Below are 11,875 nucleotides of genomic sequence, written 5' to 3' on the forward strand. Positions count from 1 at the left end.
TGCTGAATATTATATTCTGCCAGCAATAGTAATCATACCTATCAGTGTCCGTGGAGACTGAAACGTATGCAAAGCAGAGTCCCTGCGAACAGAAAATGAAGACTCAAACACAAATGCATGGTAGGGAATAACGGGTCCCTACCCATGAACAAATGACAGGAAAACCGTGTGCCTGTAGTCCAACGTAGTGTTGATGGCTATACCATGTGGAAGTGAAACATATCAGATGTTAGCACGCTGCCAGTAGGTACGTCCAGTCCAACGGAGAGGGTCACCAGCCGACCCATAATTTGAGGGAGGGAACATAGCTGCGCAGATGTGTCCATAACAAAATACATGAGGAGAAATGTAGATATAGGTAGTGACCGTATGTCTGAATCATATCCCACAAGCCATGTAATAGTCACATACAAAAGGTATGTCCGTATTTCACATACCAAATGTGATAGGAAATAGCATACGCATGTAAACGAATCAGAAGGAGCATATAAACGAGCCATAACAACACGGACACATGTAGGCCAAAAGGAACAGTATGATCCGTATCGTCGACCAAGATTACCACCTGTCCCACTTTGCGAGCGACAGTCCCTCTGTGGGCAGATGTGTCCTGACACAAACATGTAAAACTGGCAAATGTCCAGAGAATATAGGACATATTCCTCCGTAGACATCATGCAATAGTTGCATTAAACATATTTCATTGGACGTATAATACATAAATGTCATAACAAACAGAATAAGATACCGAAATGCTACAAGAATAAGCTTAGATATAGGCAAGAATTGTAAATTCTATCTGCCAAACTGACCGTGGGTATGTGTCGGCCTGTAAAATATGCTGTGTTCACCGCAAATGTCACAGTAGGGTTGCCACCCTTACAAATGGCCAAAGTGGGACATGTTTGGTACAGACATCAGACTGTACAGGCCGACACATACCCACGGCCAGTACAAAGGACAGAACATAACTGTTCTGCCTACAGAAAAGCGTATTCCTGTAGCATTTTAGTTGCTTATTCTGTTTCTCATAACAGTCAGGTATTTCAGATACAGAATTAACTGTTTAATGCAACTATCACATAAAATATAAGAAATATGTTTGTCCTAAAATCTCAGGACATTTGCCATGTTGGCAATTACATGTCAGGACACAACTGCCCAAAGAGGGACTGTCCCTCGCAAAGTGGGACAGGTGGTAACCCTATGTCACACTGTGGCCAATTGAAAAGGTGGAAACACAACCGTTGACTGTGAGGAGGCAATGTCCACAACAGTCGGACATGTGTAAGGAATAGCTTGGACATAGGAAAAGGTGCCATCCTACCAATGAGTAGAACAGGCTGGCAAAATCCAGAAGGCAGCTGTATAATCTGAACGTGTATGTGACACAGTCGAACGGGTAGTACCCAGATACACCAACCAAGTAATGAAAGTGAAGTAAGGGCGTGTACCTATGTGCGTGAGGTATAGCATGTGGAAAGCAAACATGGCAAGGTAGTCCACACAACCATAAAGGTACCCGACACATGTAGGGTAGTCAATGTGTAACTCTGGCCATGTCGTGGGCCAACAACCAAAGTAGTGCTCTATGGGGTGTGAGTAATTAGCGTGTGAGGGGTGTGTATTTAATGGTAAATTCCTTAAAGGCGATACTTGTGTCGTATGCAGAAAAGGTGAACCGGAGGTGTATGAGGGGGCAGCGGGTGAAGTGGAAAGAAACACAACCTCATGTAGAAACAGCTGCAAGACAAGCAGACAGGCTATAGTGTAGAACACAATCCCACAAACATATGAATATGGAAATATGCGAGACAAATGTATAGATACGGCACCATCACATACCCACAGATGGGCCCTGATGGAACTGGCCATAACAAACGCAACACACCTGGATGCATAATAGCCTACCCAGCATACCCTCCACAACACACAACCTGCCACCATACCAGAACGTCCACCAAATCCAGCCGTACTTGGTCCACTGTTTTTTTGCAGAAACAGCTACACACAGTGACCCCTACGTATATGTAGTAAGTATTGTCACCCTAGGCAGTGTCAGGATTGCAAACCATGTATCCCCTGCAGGTAAAACCCCCTGCACATTTTCATGCAGCCACAAAAATCTTCGTTATCTAACTTGTTTTGGTCTTGACCAATTTTTGTGATATCCCTCACGGGATGACCAACTTGTGTAAATAGTAGAATGGGTATGACGACATGATGTCCAATCCAGTAGATATCTGGACACAAGTCAGAACGTGCAGTGGAGGTCCATGACACTGTCCAGCCCTAAGTGGGCATGCATAACCTACCACCCAGAATAAAATACCTTCCTGTGATGCACATGTCCAGACACGAATAGGAGGGAGAATATAATGCACACATTTGCAAAGTGGAAAATGGCATGAGGGCGAGGAAGACACTACGTAAACAGGTCAACCCTGATCAAGTGTGAGGGACACTGACTGTGTGCAGTCGTGACTGACCATACCTGTCAACCTGTGTGAGCAAGATATCTGGACAGAGCCGTGAATATAAGTGAGACAAAACTCCAAAATCAGGGACAATCTGTAAACATATCTCTTAGAAACATAGAATTTGATAGAATAACAGTTTGCACATTGGCATTAATGTCTGGAGTAGGAAGTCTGAAACCCAACTGTCTGTCAGCACGTTCCAACTGCAATCTTTAATGCTGAGCTACTGCTGTGCCAGAACACAACAGCGTATTACAGAGGTCCGTGCCATACCACTCAACTGTCCGGATATTCGCAGAATGACTAGGGTCACCACCTGTCCCACTTTGCGAGTAACAATCCCTCTGTAGGCAGTTGTGTCCTGTGAAAAAAATCAAGACATAGCAAATGTCCTGAGAGTTTATTTCCTAATTTACTTTAATAGTCGCATAAAATGGTTATTTTATATATGAATCCTCAATATGTTATGTGAAGTAGCATAAGCATTTCAAATGTTACTAGAATAAGCTATTATATGTACAAAAAAGGTTAAAGTTCAGTACTATACATGGCTGTAGGTATGGTTTGTCCTGGAAAATCTGACATCTCCACTTTGGGCAGTCGAAAAGGTGGCAACCCTAAGAATGACCACAGGTTCGCCCCATAGTGTTGGTGTGTGCCTCCGACAATCTGCACCAGTGTGGTAAACAGCTGAGGATTGACGTCACTAAATAATGAGAAATATCCTGAGTACAAGAGTCCACAACCTGCAGAAAAGTCATGCTAATGCAAAACCTAGCATTCTATCAACGTTCTAAGCTTGTAAGAGCAATCGTTAAAATGTGTCCCTAATTGTCTCCCCATTGTGTAGGTTTTGCACAGGTTCGGTGCTCTAAGAGGTTGAGAGGTATGGTCCGTACATATTTACAGAAACAGCCCTTCACACTTGTGTAATTGTACAACTGCATACCTGTAGCCACTTCATGTCCAAAAATAATAATCCCCGTATGACTGTATACAGGTAATAGTCAAATGTGAATGGGAACACCCCTCACCGTGGAGTATGGACTGTAACAAGCCAACCCATAATATGTAACGCCAACAGAATGAGCTGCTGACAGGTGCCCAAACACCTGTGTCTATAAACACAGGTAAAACTTCAAATTAGGGAGATAATCCCTGTCCATATGCTTCGTCTGACATTTGACCTCAGCCAGGGAAGTTCCATTCACCAGGTGGACAAGCCGAAACCCAGATCACTACATGAACACCCTGACAATCAAAGACCTGTATGTGGCTGGACTATATGCCTTGGTGTTCTGTATTTCCTCGGAGTGATTAACAATGCAGCCGGAGTGCGCAGCAGTAGGCAATAGGGAATGTGTAATATGTAGTACCGCCTTTTTCCCAGTAGGAGAATGGATGCTTGTGTCGTAGGTGAAGCGGTGAGGCGTATGTTGATGTAGCTAAGTACTATGGGTATGCATATCAATGAGGGAGAACACCAATAGAATAGTGGTTTCGGTATCCGACCAACGTGAATGCAGTCCCGGTTGACCTACGACCACTGCACATATAACTTGAAAGTGTAATGAAAGCGTTCGTGCAGTACACACATTTAAATATGTAAAGGTGAACGTGTGTTTCGCAGTAGTCCGTAAACTGGAATACAGATATGTAACTGTTACGGTCAGAATTATGAAAGTTCACGGAAGCACAATTATCTATGAAACATATGTAACCCACAATAAGGATATGCAAGTGCGCCTGCACATGTGTAATCCGCTCACAGAATAGAAAATGAATGGTGTTTTCCCCACGTTCTATGTACATGGCTCATACCTGTTAAACCCGTAAAGTATGAAACCTGACAAAGCCATGACAACAACTGGTACAAATAGGGACAATCCCCAGATATTGCCCTAACAAACATAGAAAGTGGATAGAATAACAGGTGTGTCACTAGCATGGATTCTCTGAAGGGTATGAAGTCGTAACCTGAAATGTTTGTCATTATTTACCAACGTCGGTCTTTAATGATATGCCACTAACTTGCCAGATAGACACAAGGTTATGAAAAATGGACCACAAATAGGGACAACCCCCAGATATTGCCTAACAAACAGAGAAAGTGGATAGAATAACAGGTGTGTCACTAGCATGGATTCTCTGAAGGGTATGAAGTCGTAACCTGAAATGTTTGTCATTATTTACCAACGTCAGTCTTTAATGATATGCCACTAATTTGCCAGATAGACACAAGGTTATGAAAAATTGACCAAAGATAAGAGGCAAACAGCTGTACATGCAGCAGAAATCTGTACAGTTGAAAGGTATGATATGGAGATATATATATATATACACATATATCCACAGACATAACCAAAGCAAATGACGAGATGAGGAATGTACAGACATATGTATATATGTACATATATATATCTATACACACACGATACATGAATAGATATATACACAGCAAACATATGTCCCTGTACATATAACACATGTACATAAATAGGTCACAGTATAGCTAATATGGATAAACAGACAGACATGCATGAAAGGAGAATACACCGATGGTTTCCAAACCATTGCCAGGAAAGTACCAGTGTGACAGGGCCTGCAAGTTCTACACGTTAAACATGAATATAGGTGTCCTTTGCAGGACCCCAAAAATTGATCCTGTATGAAGTGCAAACTGTCATCGATGCAAAAGAAGTCACACCTGCAACTACGATATAGGTGTACATGCAACAGTAGCAGGTGCAAGGGTAATAACTCATGGGTTGATTGAATGTATGACGTACAAGCTGATATCCGCAGAGTGGGGAGTGCTCGGAAGTGTCCTCACACTTTATTATTGCTCACATTAAACATGTCTAATGGGTACTGTGGAGGTGTGTCAGGTATGGGAATCATGGGTATGCAGAATTGGGCCAAGGTGTTGGTTGGCACAGATCTATTAGGTACGCCCCATGGGAGTGATCAATATACCTACGGGGTATAGCACACGCCTACATTCTCCAAAAAGGTGCAATCCATCTACTGGATATTGTGTAAACCATTGGGGGAAGACGTAGGGACCTATATCAGTGTCATGTAGGCGATTATCATGGATGGACATGCGTACGACCAAGATGATAACTATACCTGCCAGAATGTCAGAATAAGATAGCTGGACTAAGGCATAGTACTCAACAGACAAATAGGGACTATATTAAATATACTTCAGACAAAGTCAGACAGTTGATAGAATAATTGCGTAGTCAGGAAAATGAATGTTATGAGAGTTAGTAATCATGAAATAGAAATGTCAGTCATGATTAGCTAACCGCACAGTCCGTCATGGCTTGCCAGCAATCTACCAAAAAGGCACATTATCATGACAAATGTAACAGAATCATAGGTCAAACCCCAGGGCGTATACCCATAATGTGTACAGGTGAGAGGTATGAAGGTAACCCATCCTAATGAAATGTACAGAAGTAGTGATACTAGGTGGACAGGTGAGAAGAAAGACGTCAGGACAAATGACAAAACATGTACAAGTCATAAGCATGTTTGTCCACAAATGTGAATTACAGCGTATGGCCTGTGAAAGTCAATGTGGAAGGTTAATAGACTCAAAAGACATGTGTCCCTCAGGGTGTCATGCAGTGTCACCGATACAGTGTCCAGTCCCCCATACTCGTACGTGAGCTCTGCCACTGACGGAAAGCGCAAATACCGCATACATAAGGTACATGATGGAATAATTAGTGTGGATAAGCACCTGTTGGCCTGTGTGAGGAATATAACCCAGTGGGTGGGTGTGTCCTGCAATAGGAATGTAATGGTAACTGGCCTGTGATGGCGCCATGTATTGTGTGTATTGGCGTAAGGAAATTGATGTCCAGTATCAGAAACATACCTGAACTGTACGAATGTGCAGATGTATGCCTCATATGTGTGGTGTGTTCCTCTCACAATCTGTACCTGTCTGCCAAATACCTGAGAACTGACATCATTAAATAATGATAAACATATGTGTTTAAGACCCCAAATCCCTCAGAAAGGTCATACTAATGCAAAACCTATAATACTGTCAACTATCTACGTTTGTAAGAGCAATATGTAGAATCTGCCCCTATCTGTCCCCCCATCATGTTAGGCTTTGTACAGATGTTTTGCACTAGGAGGTTGATAGGTATGATCAGAAACAGATACATGTCTGAGGAAACAGCATTATCAACTGCAAGATAACTCAGAAGGTATGAAAAGCACTGCAGTAGGAAGTTCATCCACAGGTATGTGCTGACATGTCAAATGACACAGCAGTCTACAGGAAGTACCTATAGGGTGTCACCTTTACCAATGATGACAGTGGGACATACCCACAGCCATGCATACACCACAAATAGACATAGTACACAGCAAAGCCTAGGCCATGATACACGAAGCCTCCGGCATGTATGGATTGAGTGAGAGTACAGCAAGGAAAGATGACTGCCAGGCTATTCAGCAAACACCTGCAGGCGCAAGACCCATAACCTAACATTGCACGGACAATGTTGGGATTTGCAATATACCCCATTTGTATGTGTAAGCTATGCAAATGATGTAATTATAGGGTCGCCACCTTTCCAAATGGCCAAAGTGGGACATTTGTGCTACAAACATCAGATTTTGCAGGGCAAAACATACCCACGGCCAGTACAAAGGACAGAACTTCATTTTTTTGCCTGAATAATTCTTGTAGCATTTTAGTTCCTTATTATGTTTCTTATAACATTTAGGTGTTTCAGATACAGAATAACTGTTTTATGCAACTATTACATAAAATATAGAAAATAATTTTGTCCTAAAATCTCAGGACATTTGCTATTTATTCACATTTTTTGCAGGACACAACTACCCAAAGAGGGACTGTCCCTTGCAAAGTGGGACAGGTGGTAACCCTACGTAATTATGTGATACATGAAACAGTAAGCTGTCCGTGCAAGAGCAGAAATGTACCCGGATGTTATGCGACTAACGTTTTGCACATTGCTAAACGGAGCAATGACAGCTGCAAATACAGTATGAATACAGTCGAAGAAGCATGCCAATGTCCAAGTCCAAGGCCAGTGGCGGCTTTGTCCATTGGATATCAATGAACCAGTAGTTGTCCTCCCCCGATCCCTGGTGTGGAAGCATAGCGCAGTGCCACAAGAATGAGCTGTGCTTCAAAACAAGACATACGGATAATATACATACAAAATGTAGGTTTAGTTAGATGTTAGTACGCCATGCAGATGAATGGCAAGCTGGAGACAACATGGTTACTGCGTACTGGTACTTATGTGTGGAAGCACTCTGTCAGAGATGTAACGAAGCATTTGTAGGCAATGTGAGGCAAGTGAGGCTGAGGATAGTGAATCACAATATGTCATGCCATATGGGCCAAGCCTCTACAGTGTAGTGCAGGTTAAGGGGACTGTTAGAGTAGAAGATAGGTGACAACATGACTGTGTATGTACAAAACACTGTAACCTCACCGGAGCAGTGTCACATGTGTGCTGTCAGTACTCAGTGGAAGAGGCGTGTCATGAGCTATCCTAGGAAACGTCAGGAGACTGACGGCGTACACCATGGATACCACCGATGTGACCTGCAAACCTGCTCACAGTGTGTCTGCACCCGTGCGTGCCAGTAAGCCCGAGTAAGCATGTGTGCGTGCGTGCTAGCCTGTGTATGCGTGTGGAAGAACGAGTAAGCTAGTGTACGAATGCTGAAGCCTGTGTAATGTCGTGTATGCATTTGTAAGCATGTATACATGTGTACTACACACATCACACACGTACTGCACACACAGACACACATGCTGCCAATACTATACACATCAGTGAAATGGCACATGGATGGAGATTACATCATCAGAAGTAACAGTGCTGTAAACTATGCTACAGTGATGGTCATAGCTGCAATGCATCATGCCTGCTGAAGTACACCTTGAAGTAACACACTGTGTGTTAACAGCATGCTAAAATCAATACAGTGGAATAAAGCCACCGTGTGCAGCAGCACCAGGTTAGTCAGATCCTGCATCAATGTTACACATCACAGGTGGTGGCACAGGTGACATCATATGCACAGGGTGTGGTGTTAACATGTCCAGAGCTGTCATAGAGCCATCCAATGTACACGCAGGTGTGTGTGTGAGGGACAACGGTTATTGCATGGCCCAATGGTGGTGCAATGGGTGCGTGTATGTGATAGCCATAGCTGTTTGTGGCAAGTGTGTGTGTCTGCATATACACAGGTACAGCATGTGTCAGCCATATACAGGAGGTTGTGGGACAGTCACAGACCGCATCGCCAGGCTGTAGAGATCCCCATTACTGGCCATGGACACCCCTCCATGCATCCAACACAACCCAGTTCTGCACCTGTCAATGTCTACACATACAGTCCTGGGATCTGTACCACAACCCGTGGATAAACGTGCATCTGTAATGTTAACCTGTGGTGCATAGAATTGACAGTTACTACAGACGGATATGAGCCATGCTCACACTCCAGTGTATTAACCACTGCTGACTGTTGCCGAGATCTGCATCCGACCAGTAAAAGGTGCTGCACTAACATTGTTTCCAATGTCCGTGTAATACCCAGCAACACAATAACCGGTCTACACATGTATAACCCACGATCACTACAGCACACAGTATGTGCACTATCACAGAGCCATAGCAGATGTACATACATCCAAGGTGCTTACGTACAGACAATGCAGCAGAGTCAAGAGTGATAATCCCAACATACATATCTATATACAATATACATTTTATATATATATATATATATATATATATATATATATATATATATATATATATATAGATAGATACACACACACACACACACACACACACACACACACACACACACACATGGCAGGGTTGGGAGCAGAACATTAAAGTAAGCACTGTACCACACGACAGCATTATGCAGTTACAAAATGCGCTACCATGATCAGTGGATCACATGATTCACACAGGCACACGTCTAGCCTGCAGACAGCAGCATCAAAGGCAAAGACGCCGCACGGATGTTATGGAGAGTGAATACTGTAAAAGCAATGTACTGTTGTCATGCAGCTGGAAACACACACACACACACACACACACACACACACACACACACTTGGCAGGGCTGGGAGTCGAACATACACCTAACTACCGTAACACACTACAGCATGACGCATTTACAGAACACGCTACCGACATTACTAAGCACAGCAGTCCCAGAGGCAGACATCTAGGTTCGTGTCATCGTCCGCAAAGGCAAAGACGTCGGTAGGACACTGCTGTGGTGTGCAGCATCTAAAAGCAAGACTGCATCCCCAGGCGGATGGGAGCATGCGTGCAAACACACACACACACACACACACACACACTTGGCAGGGCTGGGAGTCGAACATACACCTAACTACCCTAACACACTACAGCATGACGCATTTACAGAACGCGCTACCGACATTACTAAGCACAGCAGTCCCAGAGGCAGACATCTAGGTGCGTGTCATCATCCGCAAAGGCAAAGACGTTGGTAGGACACTGCTGTGGTGTGCGGCATCTAAAAGCAAGACTGCGTCCCCAGGCGGACGGGAGCATGCACGCAAACACACACACACACACACACACACACACACACACACACACACACACACACACACACCCCCTTGGCAGGGCTGGGAGTCAAACATACACCTAACTACCCAAACACACTACAGCATGACGCATTTACAGAACGCGCTACCGACATTACTAAACACAGCAGTCCCAGAGGCAGACATCTAGGTGCGTGTCATCATCCGCAAAGGCAAAGACGTCGGTAACTGCTGTGGTATGCGGCATCTAAAAGCAAGACTGCATCCCCAGGTGGATGGGAGTATGCGCGCAAACACACACACACACACACACACACACACACTTGGCAGGGTTGGGAGTCGAACATACACCTAACTACCCTAACACACTACAGCATGACGCATTTACAGAATGCTCTACCGACATTACTAAGCACAGCAGTCCCAGAGGCAGACATCTAGGTGCGTGTCATCATCCGCAAAGGCAAAGACATCGGTAGCAAATTGCTGTGGTGTGCGGCGTCTAAAAGCAAGACTGCATCCCCAGGTGGACGGGAGCATGTGCGCAAACACACACACACAAACTTGGCAGGGCTGGGAGTCGAATATACACCTAACTACCCTAACACACTACAGCATGACGCATTTACAGAACGCGCTACCGACATTACTAAGCACAGCAGTCCCAGAGGCAGACATCTAGGTGCATGTCATCATCTGCAAAGGCAAAGACGTCAGTAGCAAACTGCTGTGGTGTGCAGCATCTAAAAGCAAGACTGCGCCCCCAGGCGGACGGGACCATGCACGTAAACACACACACACACACACACACACACACACACACACACACACACACACACACACACACTTGGCAGGGCTGGGAGTCGAACATACACCTAACTACCCTAACACACTACAGCATGATGCATTTACAGAACGCGCTACAGAGATTACTGAACACAGCACTCCCAGAGGCATACTTCTAGGTGGGTGACATCATCCACAAAGGCAAAGACGCCGATAGGGAATGTTTGTGGTGTGAGGCATCTAAAAGCATTACTGTGTCCCCAGGCAGCTGAAAACACACACACACACACACACACACACACACACACACACACACACACACACACACACACACACACACACACACTTGACAGGGCTGGGAGTCGAACATACACCTAACTACCTTATCACACTACAGCATTATGCATTTACAGAATGTGCTACCGAGATTACTGAGCACAGCACTCCCAGAGGCATACTTCTAGGTGGGTGACATCATTCTCAAAGGCAAGGACGCTGATAGGGAATGTATAGAGAGTGAGCAGTCTGAAAGCATATTACTGTCCCAACGTAGACGTAGACAAACACACGGCAGTGGTGTGATCGGGGCAACCAAATATCTACGGAGCACTACAACAACACTACATAGATACGGGACGCGCCACAGACACCTAGAAGTATGCCTCTGGGATAATCTCGGTAGCACATTCTGTAAATGCATAATGCTGTAGTGTGATAAGGTAGTTAGGTGTATGTTCGACTCCCAGCCCTGTCAAGTGTGTGTGTGTGTGTGTGTGTGTGTGTGTGTGTGTGTGTGTGTGTGTGTGTGTGTGTGTCACCCTTCAAGACAGCAACCAGTGTGTTCAATGTAGGCTTCCATCGTGACATTGAAAATGGACATCTGTTGCCTGGATGACCACCATCGCTATACAGGATGTCAAGGGCCATGCCCACACGCTTAGTATCACACGTCTGTTTGGAATGTACCATGTGTCCATCTACACAACGGTGTACTGGG

The sequence above is a fragment of the Protopterus annectens genome, chromosome 11.part0 (genome assembly GCF_019279795.1).
Source record: "Protopterus annectens isolate FY-2018-M chromosome 11.part0, PAN1.0, whole genome shotgun sequence".
Classification (NCBI taxonomy): Eukaryota; Metazoa; Chordata; order Ceratodontiformes; family Protopteridae; genus Protopterus; species Protopterus annectens.